Source organism: Cupressus sempervirens, chromosome 2, assembly GCF_028749045.1.
Source record: "Cupressus sempervirens isolate cs-2001-9-10 chromosome 2, ASM2874904v1, whole genome shotgun sequence".
Classification (NCBI taxonomy): Eukaryota; Viridiplantae; Streptophyta; class Pinopsida; order Cupressales; family Cupressaceae; genus Cupressus; species Cupressus sempervirens.
Window position 1 is genome coordinate 339,493,013 of NC_143119.1, and position 18,332 is coordinate 339,511,344.

General features: G+C 36.7%; 1 protein-coding gene across 1 annotated transcript in view; it reads right to left on the reverse strand.

Annotated features, from left to right (window-relative positions):
* LOC149572515 (1-phosphatidylinositol-3-phosphate 5-kinase FAB1B-like) overlaps positions 1-18,332 on the reverse strand; it is a 29,151-nt gene that overhangs the window by 6,532 nt on the left and 4,287 nt on the right. The window lies entirely within an intron of this gene.

Below are 18,332 nucleotides of genomic sequence, written 5' to 3' on the forward strand. Positions count from 1 at the left end.
CTCTTACCCACTGTTCATTACTTGACTGTCATGAGCCCAAACCATCTTAAAAGAAATGCAGTAATAAAAGCCAAATAATTGGGCAACATGACCAGAAAATATAGACAGACAACACAAATCTCGCAACAACTGTTGTTGACCAGTAAGAATACATCCTTCCTCTGCTAGAATCAAAAGAGAGCATCCTTTCGAGTCACAACAATGAGGTCAGCCTCAAACAGTTGTAGCACAAACACATTGAAAGGAGATATGTTACATAAAAGATGGAAAATTAAAAACAGAAATTTATTACATGTTTTTGGAAAAAAATCACTCAGTAAATCTGTTTCTTTTTCCCATCTCAAAAATTTATATTTAAAGTTTTGAAATTAATTTGCAAAATTTTAGTTCCGTCTTTATATCAACTAGTCAAAAATTCTCTAGTTTCAAAACATTGATGCTGATAGGGAGGACATTCTATGAAGGGTCTGTATGGTGGAGATACTAGAGGTGACAGTCACTGCTGCATCTGATTTTTATAAAGCAGAGGACAATTTAGATACTTGCAATGAGTTTGATGAATAGTTCATGTGGTTCTTGACTAATAATAGTTTGACAATTGATGTGATATGAATATAGAATGTAATATATATTATCAAATATGTGGCTTTTATTTATTTTTTATTTTAGTCTTCAATCTACACATCAAACTGATATTCTGTTAATTAATATTTATATTGTCATATTTCTTCCATTTATGTATAGATGTTTCCATGCCATAACATAGCAATTTTCCATTACAGGAGTAAAGCTTTTCTACCTCTAAAAGGATCCAGATGTGGGTGGCTATGTCACCAGCACAGACAAAACTTTAAACAATAGTTCCATCTCAAATTGCAGTGTTGTGAGATTTTCACACCATCACCCCATTGCAAAATGGGGACCCCATCTTTTTGCTTTAGTGGTAGGAGTAGTGGTCTTAGAAGTTTGAACAATTTAGGCCTGTTGGGAAGTCAAGTCTGTTTGGGATGTTAGCGAAAGTTGGGCTAAGCTAGTCAAGGATATGGAGTTGAAACCAAGTGATTTGTGATGAAATGAGTCATTAGAAAATCCTTGCTCCAGCTTCAATTTGACCTTAGAAAGTCACAAAAGGATATGGAGGTAACATCACTAAAGGCCTGCTATATCCTAAAGTTTGGCTAAGTCTAGAATTTTTAGAACCCCCAAAATCTAGAATCTTTATTAAACTCCTATGAAGCTGTCAGCTATCAAAAACATGCTAATAGTATTTATATGAAGTATAGGGTACTGGGAAGGCAATCATGAGGCAGATGTGTTGTCAAAATGGGCAACAAATTTCAAACCTATAGGGTATTGGGAGTTCGAAAGATTTGACAATGAAGGTCAGGAGATCTAATAAGGGACCGTGTACTCACATGTGCAAAATTTATTCCTTTATGCTTTCAGATGCAAGAAGTTTTCATGATGACAGGGTAATGATTTTTATTTTGGCTGGCGGAGAGCTTTTGTGCGAACTAACAAGGCATTAAATGATCTAAAGGATGGATTGGGTGTGTGTTGGATTATTAAATATCGGGAACTAGGAAGTATTGGTAAAGCTGGTTTTTTGTTTTGGTGGTTTGAAGGTTTTGTTTTGCAAAGATGACAGGAGGAGTGATGGAGCCTACTTTCACATTTCAAACTAAAAAACAACAGAAAGCTTTGTTTGGGCCAATGACAGATCACAAGCTGAAATTGTTCTTGAAGTGCCCATCACCAGGAGTAATGGCGGCTGTTAAGGAGACTCTAGGGCCACTTTTCCTGGAGTTGAAACACCACTTGAAGGTGAATGCAGACATAGTGTCAATGATAATGGCATGGGGACTGGATGTCATGTCCCCATTTTGGAGGCAATTTGATTTAATTAATTTAATTAATTAAGTTGTCCAAAATAATGAATATTTTATGAGGATCACTAATTAATTATTTTAATTAAATAAATAAGTGATATTAAGTTAATTATTTATAAAGTTATCAAATAAATAAATATTAAAAGGTAACTTTATATTTAATTAATTTAATAAAGTGACTTGAATTATAAAATATTTTTTATAAAGTCACTAATAGATAAAACAAAATAATGTTCTAGAAGCTTCTAGAGAAAGTGGAGGAAAAAGAATAAATAGGCACCCCGGGCTTCATTCTAATCATCCAGATTTGTTGTTGTTGATGTTGATGTTTGTTAATGTGCATTGTGGAGCCTAGGGTTTCTGCAATAGTCACAATTGGCCATTGAGAACGAAAACTCTCAATTGGTACGCGATTTTGAGGGTGTGAAATATCACTTGAAATATTGCAGTTGGGAGGAAGATACTTCAGTCTTCTATTTGTGCTACATTGAGAAAAATATTTGAGTACAAAAAGCAGGCCGAAAAAACAGTTCGAAAAAAGCAGGCCAAAAAAGCAGTTCGAAAAAAACAGGCCGAAAAAGCAGTCCGAAAAAAAAATAGGCCGAAAAAGTAGAATCGAAAAAGCAATCCGAAAAAGCAAATTCGAAAAAGCAAAAAAAAATTATTACAGCCATTTACAATCAGGGGCGGCAGCTAGAGAGGCACGACTTCGGCACTTGAGGAGGTTATTTTCTGTTCAGTGGTATTGCAATACATCTATTCTCTAAGGCGACTTCATATGCCAAATCTGATGTGTATTTTCATAGTTGCCTTTCACTATAGAGTGCTGTTGTAATTGTCATTTCGTATCAAACCTATCATTCATTAATAGATACATCATTCATTTTTACATTTCTCACAATGGTATCAGCAATCCATGGCTTTAGTTGTATTTAATCATGCATGTGATTAGCGTACTGCTGTAGGAGAGTATTGAAGTTAGATATTTAGTATTGCATTAGTTTTCATTAGCAGCTGTAGGTGCATATTATTTACCAGCAATCATCATATTTTGATATCTTTGTAAATGCCAAGAGTCTTGGCTAACTTAGTATGAATATTGTATTGGATACTCATTCTCAATTAAGGAGATACAATTGCTGGTCATTAATAGTTGTCTTTGAGCGTTAATATATCATTTTTTATCAGCTACTTAGCTTGCATACCAACTGTTTGTTAAAATACCAGTTGGCTGTAGGTGATCATTTTCATAATTAGAACTCATATATGCATTCACTATTGCCAAAATTAGTTGCATATTTATGTTAGGTTATTGTTTAGACAATTTGGAGTCTTTTGTAAGCATTCTCTTTGAGGTAAATCCAAACAGGAATCACTGCAGCAATCTGAAAAGTTATATCAGTCATATGACCCCTTGCTTGCAAAGTGTTTGACGAAATGTCAAACCACTGAAGTATAAAGATTTTTGGTGTTTGAAGAAGTTATAACCTGTTGGGGTTACTACAGTGGTATCAGAGCTATTGACCTGCCATCCTGTTGGGTAGATTGGACATTGAATCAGTTAGTTAATCATGTTTACTTCAAGTACCCAGAAGCAGTGGGACAAGGATATGAAGAAGCTTAAACAAAATTTGAAAAGGTTGGATGAAAGTCAAAAAAGGATGAATGAATTGATGGTTTCCATGTTTAAGAGGACTACATCACAGAACAAAGAGAAAGAGGAACAAGAGGTCTCTACAAGTGAGGTATCTAGAAACCTCTACAAGGAGTTTGCAGCAGTTGGTGACCAGCATATAGCCGAATCTAGGGAGGACAAAAATCAGACTAGCTTGGAGGAAGATGTTGGGCACACAATACTTCAGGAGGTAGTGGGAATGGATATTACACAGATTGATAGTAACGATCAACTTGATACTCAAGTTGAGACAATTGTATACAGGTCATCAAAGGGTGATGTCACAGGTACTCGGGATGGTTTAGTTCCAACAGGCAGTGACTACAACGTAGTGGGTTCAGATGATGATTATGAGGATGTTGTTGTGCATGATGGTGAGATACCTGGCAGAGATGAGCAGACATTCAGCACTCATGACTTTGCTGAGAGAGAGTACCAGGCATAGTTAGATGCTTCGTCATATGAGGTTGAGACTGGTAGTACTTCACAGGATTTGTCCAACCAGCTCAAGGTGAGCGAAGATAGTATTGTGACTTCATTATCTCATCATGACAGAATGCGGGATATGATAGAGGATCACATCCGGATGATTCAGTTACAAGGTCGACATAAGGGAGTTCAGGCAAAGTCTTCTTGTGTTGACTTACAGGTGATTAGGGAAGGAATGGGAACGATGAAGTTGAGATATTTACATCTTCTATCAGATCGTGACCATCTTCTTAGCCTTGTCGGAGACTATTCAGATGCCTTGAGGAGAAAGGAGGAGGAAGTTGACAGGCTTTCTCGCGAGCTTGAGGACATTTGAGCTTCTTGGATGAATACTCCATTGGCATTACAGGACTGGGAGAGACATGGGAATGGGCATGGCATGGAGCTGAGCTTAGTTTCATCTTGCACTCCTGATACTCAGTTTTCTGCGGCAAGCGGATCATATGTGGTCGTTGATAATGTTGTGAGCTCATCTTGCATTCACATTCAGGATACAAGGAAAATGTCACACAGGTATGTGGAGTTAGTTGGTATTAGTCATATTACTCATATGAGGAGTTTGCTTGAGTTACCAGCTGATTCTAGTTTACGGATATGGATTCGAGATTGTTATATTGGCGTTTGGGATTCACTCGACTGGAGATCTTTATCACTTTTTGGTAGCAGTGATTTTTTGGGTGCTATCATGGATTTGATTAGCAGATTGCACAGTGTTGCCTTTTCTTGTGCCAGCAGCTTGTCCGATGTTGGTATTAGTTTTTATACACTGGTGTTGGGCTTTGTTCATATATCCAGTCGACCATTCTTGCTGGAATGTGTTGATCTTTCATATTTGGCAGTGTGTACAGATGAGTCCCAAGATCATATTGGCCTTGATGACATCCAGGAGGATGCAGTGGGTAGTTTTGAAGACTTAGCTTCCTTGGTAGTTTCTTTTGGTACAGAGGAGTTGGACAGCAGCGCTACAGTTTTTGATACTCCGTATGTTGATATGAGCTTTGGAGTTGATTCGCAGGATATGGTTGGTAATACTCTAGAGACCAGTAAGTTTGAGGATACTCCCTTAGACAGTATGTCAGAAGAGGTTTGTAGGAGACAGTCTAGCCAGTGCTATCATGTGTCTAGTCAGTTGAGAGTTAGTGAGCGAGACATTGCTATCGCTTGCCAGCATTTCGATGCTGCTCCTCAGTTGTTAGCAGTTTATGGATGGGGTTCTCCTACTAGTGATGAGCAGAGAGGCAGTTATTTTTCCTTGATAGAGATCCACTCTTTATGGGAGGCTATTTGGATTCTAAGGCAAAATTATATGCAGCTGGTAGCCAACAGAGGTTATCTTATGGAGTGGGGGAGTACAGCATACGATGCATTATTGGCCAAGGAAGATGAGGTGAGTGAGCTTACTCAGCAGCTCGAGGTGACTTCTGAGATTCTTGAGAATACACAGTTGGCTTTCGAGGAGTTACAATTTCATTTGGCTAAGGTGACCATGGAGTTAGAGCGACTGCAGTCTTAACCAGATTTTGTACAGTCACAAGCTGTGGTGTCTGGTGATCCGAGGATGTCTATGGTCGAGATTGTCAGAGACAGTGGAGATGGGGATGCATCCATCCTTGATACTAACATTGGCATATCGGGCTCAGTTGAGTTGGGTGCTACAGCAGATTGTTGTGGTATGCCTGATATGGTGGTGGCCTCTAGTACTGATGGCTCAGAGACTAGAGATGTTGTATCAAAGATCATGTGTGATGTTGGTGAGCCAACAGTTGGCATGGTTCCTGCTAGTGATACTACTCCCTTGGCGATGTCTTCAGAGGTAGTAGTCTGTTCCAGCTTGGTTAGTGATCGATTGCAGTTAGTTTCATCTGGATTGCAGTCTGAGCCACTGACTAAGATTGGCGCATTCTATCGGCATTACACTGTGAGGTATGCTCATCAATTTACCTTTGATGACCATGTTGATGAGATGATGATACGGAGATGTACTTTGGTTCCTAGTGCTTGTCATCAGTTATGGGATGGTTTGATGCCACGGGATGAGAGTTGTGATGGGCATGACATGGCGATAGGTTCTACGGTTGATAGCTTGATAATACATGACTTAGAGCAGGAGTTTGGGAGTGATGCTTCAACGGTTGTTGTTATTGATTCTACTCCTTTGGCTATGACATCTCCTAACTTAGCTGGTGATCAGTCACAGTGGGTTGTATCACTTGTTCATGGTGAGTTGTTGACTGAGGTTGGTTCTTTTTATCAGTATTATACTGCAGGGTATGTACATCAGTTAGCATTTGATCCTTGTGTTGAGGAGTTGATGGCAGGCAGATTTGGTTTGGGTTCCATTTCTTGTTGTTTATCTTGTGATGTCTTTTCGCCAACAGCGGTGCATGGGAGGTATGGTTATGAGATAGTGGCCGGTAATTTGCAGAGTTGTGTTAACTACAGTAGATGTACAGTGCATGGATTCTTTGTATTTGGTGCAGTTTCATGTGGGAGTGGTCACCATTGTTGCAAAGTGGGATTGTACATTCCATATAGGCCAGTGGGATGCGTTGATGGTATTTACTGTGTTGGCAGTTTGAGTTGTCCACTTTACTTGGGTTCTGATGTTCTAAGAGTTTGTGTCTCGTGGGTTTCTGACTGTGGCAGTTGTGATTTTGGAGTTTGGTTGAGCTGTACTTGTGAGTTTGATTATGGATTTCTCTTGGTTATATTGCAGAGGATATTGCAGGAGCCTGTGTTAATTGACAGTAGTATAGTTCATGACTACATTTGGGATCCAGGTGGATTGATTGGTTTATTGTTCAGCCATTGCTTGGGGACAAGCAATTTCAGGAAGGGCGGACTATCATGTCCCCATTTTGGAGGCAATTTGATTTAATTAATTTAATTAATTAAGTTGTCCCAAATAATGAATATTTTATGAGGATGACTAATTAATTATTTTAATTAAATAAATAAGTGATATTAAGTTAATTATTTATAAAGTTATCAAATAAATAAATATTAAAAGGTAACTTTATATTTAATTAATATAATAAAGTGACTTGAATTATAAAATATTTTTTATAAAGTCACTAATAGATAAAACAAAATAATGTTCTAGAAGCTTCTGGAGAAAGTGGAGGAAAAAGAATAAATAGGCACCCCGGGCTTCATTCTAATCATCCAGATTTGTTGTTGTTGATGTTGATGTTTGTTGATGTGCATTGTGGAGCCTACGGTTTCTGCAATAGTCACAACTGGCCATTGAGAACGAAAACTCTCAATTGGTACGCGATTTTGAGGGTGTGAAATATCACTTGAAATATTGCAGTTGGGAGGAAGATACTTCGGTCTTCTATTTGTGCTACATTGAGAAAAAATATTTGAGTACAAAAAGCAGGCCGAAAAAAGCAGTTCGAAAAAAGCAGGCCGAAAAAGCAGTCCGAAAAAAAAATAGGCCGAAAAAGCAGAATCGAAAAAGTAATCCGAAAAAGCAAATTCGAAAAAGCAAAAAAAATTATTACAGCCATTTACAATCAAGGGCGGCAGCTAGAGAGGCACGACTTGGGCACTTGAGGAGGTTATTTTCTGTTCAGTGGTATTGCAATACATCTATTCTCTAAGGCGACTTCATATGCCAGGTCTGATGTGTATTTTCATAGTTGCCTTTCACTATAGAGTGTTGTTGTAATTGTCATTTTGTATCAGACCTATCATTCATTAATAGATACATCATTCATTTTTACATTTCTCACAATGGTATCAGCAATCCATGGCTTTAGTTGTATTTAATCATGCATGTGATTAGCGTACTACTGTAGGGGAGTATCGAAGTTAGATATTTAGTATTGCATTAGTTTTCATTAGCAGCTGTAGGTGCATATTATTTTACCAGCAATCATAATATTTTGATATCTTTGTAAATGCCAAGAGTCTTGGCTAACTTAGTATGAATATTGTATTGGATACTCATTCTCAATTAAGGAGATACAATTGCTGGTCATTAATAGTTGTCTTTGAGCATTAATATATCATTTTTTATCAGCTACTTAGCTTGCATACCAACTGTTTGTTAAAATACCAGTTGGCTGTAGGTGATCATTTTCATAATTAGAACTCATATATGCATTCACTATTGCCAAAATTAGTTGCATATTTATGTTAGGTTATTGTTTAGACAATTTGAAGTCTTTTGTAAGTATTCTCTTTGAGGCAAATCCAAACAGGAATCACTGCAGCAATCTGAAAAGTTATATCAGTCATATGACCCCTTGCTTGCAAAGTGTTTGACGAAATGTCAAACCACTAAAGTATAAAGATTTTTGGTGTTTGAAGAAGTTATAACCTGTTGGGGTTACTACACTGGAATTGAATGAGAAAGAGGCTACAATGTTGTGGGTGATGAACTCGTTTTTTCCCTATGACTTGCTTGTAGGTGTTGATTGTTTGGTAGAATGGGTAGTGTCGAGGTTTGGCTTCAATTATAGTGAATGTTTTGCAAACTGGGAAGAACGGGTGGACATAGGGCATTACTCTTTCCTCTGGTGGCCTGCGTGTTATGATCAAAAAGCTTGTAAGGAAGGCATAGCCGTGGCTTGAAAGAAGTTAAGGCTTGAGATTCGACGCTTTCAGGAGGCATAGGGAAAGCGGGTCTTATGCTTTCTGATGGTTATTCCTCATTGTCACCACTTTGCAATTCCGTGACGCCGAAGGATGAGGGTAAAGGTTTTTTACTCGAAGGCATAACTAGTGAACTGTTGGGAGTGGTTTTTTTTTTGGGGGGGATGAATTGTTGCCAAGGAAGGGGTGGCGAGGTTGAGAGTTGCAAATTCCTGGCTTTCAATTTTGAAGGAAAGAATGAGGGAAAATTGAAAGTTTGAAAGTAGAAGGAAATAAGGGTTTTTTGTGCTTACCTCACGGAAATAAGCGAGGGTTGGGAGTGTTCTGAAACCAAGGAAGCAGCGATAGGAGCAGCATGGCAAAGCGATGAAGGATGGAGACACAGATTTTTTTGGAAGAAATGTAAAGCTCGGATTTTGAACCAGAATGAGGATGGAGAGTGACATCACCAATAGATTTGTGTAGGCCCAAGGATATGATGAATAGAATTAATATGGCTAATTCTTTTTGAGCCATTTTCACCCTTTGTAATTAAGGAGATACAGCTGTTTATTTGTATTAATGTAGTAGGATGTATGGGGTTTGTAGTTAGATGATATGGCCCAAGATATGAGGCCCACTTTCCTTCTGTATATGTTTTTAGATATTAATAAAATATTATTGTTACCAACCAAAAAAAAAGTATAGCTTAAAGTATAAGAAAGGAAATAAATGTAACTTAAATGTTAGATTTTATATAACTCCTCCTACCCTCTAAGTTGAGAAAATGACTCAGTATAGAATCTAGACAACAAGCTATTAAGAGGAAAATTCCACTGAGCATGGCAGATTCAGCCTACCCCAAAGGAAAATTCCTTTGACCCCCAAAATTCCACCCCTTGCAAACACAAGCTCCAAGTCCATTTTGACAGAAAAAAAAAAGGGCAAAAAAGCTATTTTTTGAAGTGGAGTTTTGAAGATAGGAAATTCCTCTGAGCATAGAGGGTTCTACCTACCCGAGAGGGATCCACATTCCTCTAGCATATTTGATTTCCACCCTCAAGAGTAAAGAAAAAGAAAAACATCATGATATGGGGCAAATGAATCTTCCTCCTATTTGGAATTAAAGTTTGAGTTTGAGACTCAAAACAAATAAGTAGGAAGATTGAAGTATGAAAGAGGGAAATTCCTCAAGGCAGGGCAGATTGGAATTAAAGTTTGAGTTTGAGACTCAAAACAAATAAGTAGGAAGATTGAAGTATGAAAGAGGGAAATTCCTCAAGGCGGGGCAGAATCCACCTACCCTTGAGGAATCAAAAATCCTCTCCACCCCTTGATTTCTGCCACCTCATTGAAGGCGAAGAAGTCATGACTGAGAATTAAATTACTAAGGAGAAGCTAGCAGTTTGGATGGTAAAGGGCAAGGAAGATGATTGAACATGAAAGAGGAAAATTCCACCTGCCCTTAAGGAATCAAAATTTCCCTCAACATCTTCATTTCCGCATTGCTTGAGACTTGAAGATATTCAGTCCAATCGCCCAAATCTACATTGCCAAAAGCAATCAAGCTATAGATGGATTGTTTTGTGGAAAAAGTTTGAGGTATAAAGTTAAAATCCAAGTGCAAGAAATGATTCCTCAAGGCATGGTCTAATCTGCCAACCTTTGAGGAATCCAGATTCCTCTAAATATCTAAGTTTTTGACCTTATGCGGAATAGAGAAAATACAAGTTTGAGGCCCCTAGACTTGAGAAAAGGGCAATTTGAAGGCAATCTGATTACAAGATAGAGATATATATCATCTGAGTCAAGGTTTTTGAAGTGGAGATAAGGTTGGAGTGAGGAATCCAAAATTCCTCTTTGCATAATGATTTCCTCCTTGCCTTTATCACATGAAAACATGAATGGTGCCTCAAATAACTGGTGAAGATCAACAAAAAGGGAAATGTTAGATGGTTTGACAAACTTTGTGAAATATTGAGTTTGGAGGAAAAATGAGAAATTAGAAAGAAATTCCTCTAAGAGTGGTGGATTCCACCATCCTTTGAGGAACCCATATTCCTCACCCAACTGTCATTTCCGCCCCAATGAGAACAAGGCTTGATAATGTTGAGTATCAAGAGATATTTTCTCATCACCAAAGCATTTTATCAAATCTAAAAGATAAGAAAAATGAGGTGGCACCCACTTGTATTCAACCAATCAGACATTTCAACTTACACATGTCCAAGCACATTCAGTCATATTATGCCAAGTGTACAATTTCCTCATTGGCTCTCAAAAGCATTATAATTTTCTTATTGATCTACACGGTGCCACCTTCATGTAACTAATTGAGAGTGCAGCAACCCTATTTAGGGTTTGTAGCAACAAATCATGGCCCTTGATCTTGAATTGATCTTGGCCCTTCATTGTAATTAAACAACCATAAAAAGCCAAGGCCTTCTCATATGTAAGGAGTTAAACATTAGAGAAGTTAGCTAGGAGTAGAATCTGAGTAGGAAAGTTGACGGTGAAATTGTTGACATAATGCTATCAAAGTAATTAACGATTCATTGTTAGTCTTCATGGTGGATTACTTAATGTTGCTTTGAATTGTTGCATGGCTTCTTCAAATCCTCACTTAGTGTAGATTTCATTTCATGTTGTTAGTTGTACTGTTTGGTTGAATGGAAGTGATTTTGGATGTTTCTTTGGTGAACTCACTTAGACCAAACCACTAGCTACTTGGTTGTAAATTGACCTTGAGTGGTTAAATGACATTTATATGAAATTAACTTCAATTATTGCTTTTTTATATGCATCAATAGATGGTGTTAATGGAATTGTGCTAATTTGAACATCTTACATTTACCTCGAGAGATTGCACTAGCTTGGTTGATGTCGATGTTTAAACTAAGTCTTGTAGAGTCACAAAGACATCCATAGTTTCTTGCATTCCAGGAGTAGAATAGCTTTCTCTAAGCCTCTTGTTGAATTTTTTTTAACCAACATATCACATCATACAACTAAGTGAAATTCCACCATTAAGGAACCTTGAGGTTGTCTCATTGAATTGCAATTCATATACATTATTTAGCATATGAGCATCATCAAAAGAGAATTGGAGCTTTGTCATTTCATCTCAAAATACTAAGTATTTGATTTAGTATGTTGTAGTGGAACAAAACTCACATCAACACCTAGTTAATTTAATTTGTGAGAATGGGTATCAGGTACCACCATGAGCAATGAAGGTATTTGTCACAACATTAATAGCATCAGCCACCATCTTCAGTGGTACTTGGTGATTTAGTTATTTAATGGCCAGAGGTGCCGGCAAGATCTCCTCTTTGATTTATTCTGGTCTTGTTCTATTGTTCTTCATTCTGTAACATTATTATGTACATAAGCAAAGGAATATTATGAAACTTCTACTTTGGTGCATAACCAGAATAGTTCTTGTTTATTAAAAAAATTGTATTTAATTCCAAAAGTAAAGTTGAAAACCAGAACTCTTAAGCCTGGGAATTATTTGTGATCATCATAGGTCATATATTTGTATTTCTCCAATCATGAATATCTATATAGCTTTCTTTTGCCATAGAATAAAAAAAATCTCCAATCTTACATAAAATTGAAATTTCTTTCAACGGGATCTTCGATACAATTACACACACTAATATAATGAGAGTGATTTTATGCATTGCAATATTAACATTTTGGACATAATCAATCTTTAGATATTCATCTCTCACTCATTGTATAGCATCTTTAAGCTAGGATACTGATTCCTAACTCTTGTGAGTAGAGGCGGAGGCAGATTCTGGAGCAGATGCCTCTGGATGTTGGCCAGATGCATGCAGGGTGGAAAAATAATTCACCAAAACGAAAAGCCTTTCCAGTCAACTCCCCATTCTTTTCATCCCTCTCCCTTACCCGTTGCTCCAATAATTCCTTCTATTTCCCCCTATCAATTCTATGGGCACCAGCCCACTATATCCTTTAAGACATTGAGGCTTCCAGCTAGGATCTACTCCTAGTCCTGCATGGCTCCCAGATCCAACAAATTGAACTATATCTGAGAGGGACCAACCATCTTTCAATTCCCTTCGATAGTTGGCTGAAGGATGTCAGGAGAGGTGTTTGAGTGGGGCCTTTGTTACCACAAATTGGCTCGAAGGATGTCATGAGAGGTGTTTGGGCAAGGTCTCTGTTAATTGGCTTTGCTCCCCAACCAAGTACCCAACCATTACATGCAAACACTTGCCATATTTTCATTTCCTCCCCCGCAAAATGCAGTGGACTGAACATTTTTGTGAGCATGGGCTAAGACGGAAAGTTGAGGATTAATAGCAATAAATAAAATTTGACGTATGAAATTTAAAATCTGCTTCTCACATCCGCATTTGAATCCACACCCGAATTGGATTACTTACCCTTATAGGTAAGTAATAAACTATATGTGAATTGGAAAGGTCATGATATCTTGGTTATAACTCTGGCCTAGAAGGAATGATGAGATACAATAGGTCGCTTTGAGACCAATCTCAACAGTCTCCCTCAAGGCTTTTGTGGATCCAAGCCCCTAAGCCTCTCTTAGACATGTCCTCAAGGCATTTTTCGGGACGTTGTTCCTTACCTATCTCGAGATAACCAATTGGTTGAATTTATACAGGCCTTTCTCATATTGTATCCCTATTCATTTCTTCCAGCTCAGAATTATAATGGGTCTGAGCATGTTGTTATTGAGGTGAAATGATGATAGATAATCAGTGTTGGCATTGCCAGTTATCAGCTTAAGCCATCTGCAACACTTATTTATATTGGTAGTCCACTGTAATTCTTCTCTATTTTTCCCTTCCTTCTATATTGGTGAATTATGCCTGATTGCACCAGATGTAGATTGCAGAATTTTCTTTTCTTATTGGTCTATACCCTTCTTGGGCACTGTGCGTAATATAGTATCTGTTGTTTTATCGGCTATATGTGTCATGTATTCTCTATATCTTTTCTGTCTATTTTCCTTGTATATTATATGTTTGAATTAGACACTATTGATGAAAAATGAAGATGGACTACTACTCCCTACCAGGACTGAGCTTGACCATAGTCTGAAAGTTTTGTCAGATAGAACATATGGATGTTACAAAGATCATCCCAAATATCTGGTGCGATTATACTTCATCTCTACTGTGGAAACCTCAGTCTTTACTGAATGATGAATTTATTTCCACCTCAAACCTTTCTTATGTTTGTAAATTCATATTATTAGATGACTGCGAAAATAATTTGTTTTGTTCAACTTTGTTGTTCATTATCGAAGGCACTCTACAGACAGCGGAAATTCAAACATTTGAGAATGCGATTGGACTTTGCCATGGGATTAGTTCTGGGTCTAAGACCAAACTGAGAAATGATTAGCAAAAATGCATAGTGTTGTTCTTTTCCGAGCTCTTGAATTATTTCATGATTCACATAGTTAGAGGGATAAATACACTGCTAATTTTTCATGGAAGCTCGTCTGTTCATATTCCTGTAACAGGAAAGCACAGCTAGCATTTTTGTCTCTGTGAGAAAAGGCATTCCTTTGGCACGGATCTTTGTTTGGATGGAAATCTGGACCTTCAGAAAATGCATTAAAGACTCTCATCCCTCTTGGAATGAGTATTGTGACAAAGAGCCTGTGGAAATTATAATACATCACTGGGTCTGAGCATGATTTGAAAATATAAATCACTACCATCTCATTGTTGGCTTTGAAACAGGGTTAGAACTTGTAAAACTCTACTTCAGGAAATGTAGTTAATAGCAAATTGATAAAGTAGCTAAAAACTTCACTAATATTAATAAACCCTGATTAATAATATATTGTTGCCCAGTGACCATAAAATCATAATCTTATGAAGTCTCCATTCATGGCAATACTCGAACAAATGAAATTTTTAGACTATATAAAATATATTTCAAACTATTTATTTTTCCAAGCAATAATTTGATCAATCTTGTGGATTATTATATTAATTTTCTGGACATTTGCTTCTGAATAGAATCCACTGGCTGGCAGGAAAACCAGCTCTAGTACCATTGTAATGTCCCTTATTGGGATCTTCCTTAATTTATTTAGATTTTCTAATTGCAGACTAGTTCCCTGTATCTTCTTTCATATTTTTTCATATACTTTTTCTATGTTAATACTCTATATATAATTTTTCATTCTTAGAGTCATGTCCTTTAATAAATTTAAAATAATAAGTATATTATTAAATAATATAAAAAATTTATATTAATAATATAGATATATCAATTATATTTTTATTATTAATGATAAATATTAATAATATTATTGCATAAATATTATATTTTATTGTTTAATATAATAATATTTAATTCTCATATATATTATGCAATATTATAATATGATTATAATAAATTATAACTATACCCTTATTAATATTATATTACTATTATTATTTTATTTATTTATTATCTATCTATATTTTAATTATATAGATCTTATTTCGGCATGGATATCACATCAAGAAGTAATGGGATGATGAAAGATTACATGCAGAATCATGCAGGCTGGAGGATTGAATTGTTGGCACATAACTTCATTAAAGAGGAAGAAACTATACAAATTGTCATTGCGATTAGTTTTTGAAGTAAAAGAAATGGCATTCAAAGGGCTAGATTCAGAAGTAGAAATCAGATTCAGAGGGAGCTTGAGTGGTAGATGTAGACTGCCAAGTTCTTTACAGAATCGGCAAGCTCGTGTAGCAGTGCAACTGTAAAACATCCTTGGCCAAACATTGAAGTCATTTATAATTTATTGTGATAATCAAGTTGTAAGACTGCTACCCTTGTTGAGAGGGAGCCCTTGCTAAGAGAGTCTCGGCGTTAATGATACTTCCTTGATAATGCATTCTTCTTTGCAAGAGAAGTTCGAGGTGCAAGCCCTAGTTAATGCATTCTTCTTAGTGAGAGAAGTTTGAGGTGCAAGCCCTTATTAATGCATTATTCTTTGTGAGAGAAGTTTGAGGTGCAATCCAAGAGGTTTAGCTTAGTTGGTTCAATCAATGAGTTCTCATTGTGGACACCCTGGTTCAAATCTCAAGAGGGACATCTTTGTGGAATTCTAAGTTGTGACTCTTGGTCTTCTATTAGTTGTATTTGTCTCATTGTAAAAAGGTAGATTCTAAGTTGTGACTCTTGGTCTTCCAAATGTTGTTTCTAGTGTGGTTGCTCAAAAGGAGCTTGAATAAGTTTGTAATTCTCATGTTGTTGCTTGAATGAGAACAAGATTTATAAACAATTTCAATATTGAGAAGTTTGAGGTGTAAGCCCTTATTAATGCATTCTTCTTTGTGAGAGAAGTTTGAGGTGCAAAGCCCTTATTAATGCATTCTTCTTTGTCAGAGAAGTTTGAGGTGCAAGCCCTTGTTAATGCATTCTTTTCTTGACAGAAGTTTGAGGTGAAAACCCTTGTTCCACCTTCTGAGATTAGCCATGGTGGATCCACCCTCTAGGAGTAGCCATGTTGGATGTCATGTGAGAGACTCCATGACTTAGCACTTGTGTTTATTCACACTCTAGGAGTAGCCATGGTGAACATCATAATGAGATGGTGATATCATGTGGAGTGACTCCGTGATGAGACTTGTGTTCATTTGCATTTCCATACATGGGAGTAGCCATAGTGGATATCACTACATAACTCAGATATCAAGAAAAGCAACTCCCTAGCTAAGAGGGAGTTTTGATGATATAGCTTCAAGTGTTATATGAAGAGGCTCTCACCGAAATATATCTAGAGACATTCGATAAGGAATTGAAGGGACTCATGTATGGAGTCATGACGAAACTTTCATTAAAAAGAAGATGTATAGTTTTCCATGTGGACAGCTGAAGAGTCTCCCGTGTGGAGACGGTTGGTTCTTGTATGTTACAGCAATCAAGATAAATCTTTTAGTCATGTATTGCAAAGACAATGATCTGTATTTTTAGGATTAAGAGTTTGATCTCAGATTAGGATCTTTAATTGATTCAGATTTGAACTCAGACTTCTAGTTATATTCAATAAAGAGATTATTCTTAGGGTGGCAGGGTTTTTCAGCCTCAGGAAGAGGGTTTCCCCTGGATAGTTTTCTGTGCCTCTTTGTTCATTTGTTGCTTTGTTGCTTATCTTGATTCTTAGCTTAAAACATTAACAGCCCTTTGGAGAATTATACGGTTCCTTACATTTCTCACTTACAATACAATTTTCTTCATGTAATTAGTTGTAGGATTTGCTTTGAGTAATTTAATTGAATAAAAGTTGTTGTGGATGCATCTTTGTTAACCGCTTTAGACCAAACACTAGCTACTTGTTGATTGTGAGTTTGTCTTACATGGTCAAATGGCATAGTTATAAGTTTAACTTCGATTATTACTTGCCCATTCAAACACATCAATGAATGGTGCCAGTGTCATGATGATAGTTTGAAAATTATCAGGTTTACCTTCGAAGATTGCACTCGTTTAATAGAGTTGACGACAAGACCAAGCCTAGTAGAGTTGCAAGGATATTCAAAATATCTTGCATCCTAGAGTAGAAGTAGAAGCAGTTTACATTCATAAGCTTATGTTCTTTTTCATTTCATTTTGTAAGTTCGAAGTCAAAATAGTTCATAAAGACATATCATTTGTAAAATCGACGAAGCCTTTGTGAGTTAGTGTAAGTCCCTTTGTGATACAAGCATATCAAATGATTACAATTGAGTTAATCCACTATTAGAAGCAACCTTAGAGTCGCCTCAATGATCTTTCTTTGCAATCTTTAGCATACATAGTGTCTTTGTTCAAAGATAGTTGAAAATTTGGTATTTCGTCTTGGAATATTAAGTCTTCGATTATGCATGTTTTAGTGGCATAAAAATTGCATCAACATGATCTATAATCAATAAAATAATAAATCAGAGCAGAATCTAATCTAATGTTAATGGTCTGATGTTAATTAGTTTAAGTCTCGAAATGTTATATAGGTGTGATACATACATAGCGGTAATTGACCAGGGTGAGCGCTTCAGGTATACAGCCAAAATTAGGAAGCCTATGTACTGGACCAGGTCTATTCTAGAATAGCTGATTCAATCATAGAGACGTTTACTATTAGAATTGTGATTTGGTATGAAGAAATATTTCTTATGTCAGATAGCATAATGAGTCATATGTATAATTATTCACTTATGAATGATGTGAATGCAATCTCAGTATATAATATTTGATGTATATAAAATATAGACAATAATGTGCAACTCTTTATATGTTTCCTGCAATCAATCACAATAGGGATAGTAGGGTTGTACAAGGAGGTGAAATAATAATGAGGTCCACTTCTAAGCATGCCACCTCATGGTGATGACAAAGTAGTCTGGTGAGGCCAAGGGGATGCAAGGAGTGCCCCTCCTTTGGGCTTATAAGGGAAGGACGTTCCAGACACCCTATTGTAGTTTCCCCAAACCCTTACTGTGGTTGACCATTAAGTTGAGGAACTCTAATCATAAGGATGATATTCACTCTTGGCCCTAGGGTAGAGGATTAGTTTAGGCGCCCTTATATGCATCTTATCCTAGCTCTCCTATGGTTAAACTCCATCAATAAATTAAATATATCTTATGATTAGATTAATGTTCCTAATTCACTAGTAGAGAAGATCAAAGCTTTTAATGTCTCTAATC